Below are 2,211 nucleotides of genomic sequence, written 5' to 3' on the forward strand. Positions count from 1 at the left end.
CTCCCTTGTACAATTAAAGTTTTCTTCCCGCATATCTGGATGGGACCTTCTGGATCCTCTGGCTGTGGCTGGTTTTGTCTCCTGATTCTTACAGGCATGCTACTTTGTTGCCTAGGACATTGATCCGAGCTTCCTGGCCTCTCTCCCTCAGGCCCCTTCCAAGCCCCTCTGTTACATATGCGTGAGATTCAGGAAAGCTGACCCATCGGAAGGCTGGGAACACTTGCTTACAGGTGGAACCCCCATGCCAGCATACACTATCCTGAATCCTACTGCAGAAACTGCTTTCCTTCCGGGTCTGGTGAATCCTAGATCATGGCCAACAAGCAGATGTTCGAAGTGGCTTTTTCTGAGACTTCCTCCCCAAGAGGGAGCCATCTGGCCACTTGCTTTTTATCACATTGCTAATAGCTGCTCCATTTCCTCAAGGGCTGTTGTAAAATCATTTACTTGACTGTCCCATAAAATCTGCCGTTCTGTGAACCGGGCCCTCTCTTCTTTGATCTTCAACTTTACTTTCAGGGCCTGGAACTCCTTCATCTGTATTTTGGCTGTTTCTTTTTTTCTTTTCTTTTTTTTTTTTTAAAGATTTTATTTATTTATTTGACAGACAGAGATCACAGGTAGGCAGCGAGGCAGGCAGAGAGAGAGAGAGAGGAGGAAGCGGGTTCCCCGCTGAGCAGAGAGCCCGATGTGGGGCCCGATCCCAGGACCCTGGGATCATGACCTGAGCCGAAGGCAGAGGCTTTAACCCACTGAGCCACCCAGGCGCCCCATGGCTGTTTCTTTAAAAAGCTTCAGCTCACCTTACAAAGTTTCTAACAACACCATAGAGGCCACGGGATCATGGGATTTTTGCTGTGATGCCAGGGTCTCACTCACTGCTTGAAACTGTGTTGGCGCCTTTGCCCAGCTGTCCGCCAGCAACATTCCCAGCAGCCCCACCTATTGGGTCACGTCTTTCCGTCTTTCCGTTCTTCCTGAGTTTCAGTCAGCTTCTGGGGCAACTGCTCCTGGATAGCCTGGAGGTGGTTCCTATCCTCAAGCTCCTCCTCTGATTCTGCTTTACTCAGTGGTTTGCAGCTCTTTCTGACCTTCCTCCTGATGGCAGTGTCTGCAGTTTCTACCTGTCCATTCTCTTGCTTCAGTTTGATGATTTTCGTTTTAAAGATTTTATTTATTTGAGAGAGAGCGAGAACAGAGCTGAGTCAGACCGGGGGCTCTGTCCCAGGACCCCAGGATCGTGACCGGAGCTGAAGTCAGACACCCCTCAGTTTGATGATTTTTGTACCATCATTCTTTGAACCTCCTGAATGAAGAAGTCTGGAAACATTGACTTCTTTGGACTTCACAGATAAAAGCCTCCGAGAAGTGCTTCACATTTGGGGGTGGGGGGCGGGCCGCCCCTGAGCACGGAGGGAGGCTGCAGTGTATACACTCTCTTACCATGCAGGTCATTGTATAGGTCACACTGGCTGTCCCCAGGTGCCTGCTGCTCCTGCCCACTGCTCTGGTTGCTCCGGATTCACAAGACACTCTCCACAGCAGCTACTGGATACAGCATTTCCATAACTATTTCCCTATCGATGGATGGGGAACCCAACTGGATAGCGCCTTTTTTTTTTTTTAACCAATTAGAAATATAGTCAGTTCCATGAGGGCAGGGACCTTGTCTATTGCATTCATGCCTATAACCCCATTGTCTAGCCCAGTGCCTGACTAGTTGGCACTCAATAAATACTAGTTGGCCAAGTCAAAGAATGCTGCAGGAAAAGCCTTGTATATGCTTCACACACTTATGTTTCTGAAGGAAACATTTCTAGAAATACACTGGCTATATTAAGGGATATGTGCATCTTTTTAAGGGGTCACAGAAAATTTTTTATAGTTTTCTTGAGTATAATTGACATACACTAAACTACATGTATTTAAAGTATACACTTTAGGGTTACCTGGCTGGCTCAGTCGGTGGAGCAAGTGACTCTTGATCTCAGGGCTGTGAGTTCTGGACCCATGCCAGGCGTAGATTACTTTAAAAATTAAATCTTTTGGGGTGCCTGGGTGGCTCAGTGGGTTAATGCCTCTGCCTTTGGCTCAGGTCATGATCCCAGAGTCCTGGGATCGAGCCCCGTGTCAGGCTTTCTGCTCGGTAGGGAGCCTTCTTCCCTTCCTCTCTCTCTGCCTGCCTCTCTGTCTGTTTGTGATCTCTAT

At 48.2% G+C, this 2,211-nt stretch overlaps 1 pseudogene; it reads right to left on the reverse strand.

Annotated features, from left to right (window-relative positions):
- Window positions 1–396: 396 nt before the first annotated feature.
- LOC111149917 lies at window positions 397–1,686 on the reverse strand (annotated as a pseudogene).
- Between the last annotated feature and the right edge of the window lie 525 nt (window positions 1,687–2,211).

This window comes from Enhydra lutris, unplaced genomic scaffold (genome assembly GCF_002288905.1).
Source record: "Enhydra lutris kenyoni isolate GAN:26980312 unplaced genomic scaffold, ASM228890v2 scaffoldscaffold22, whole genome shotgun sequence".
Taxonomy (NCBI): Eukaryota; Metazoa; Chordata; class Mammalia; order Carnivora; family Mustelidae; genus Enhydra; species Enhydra lutris.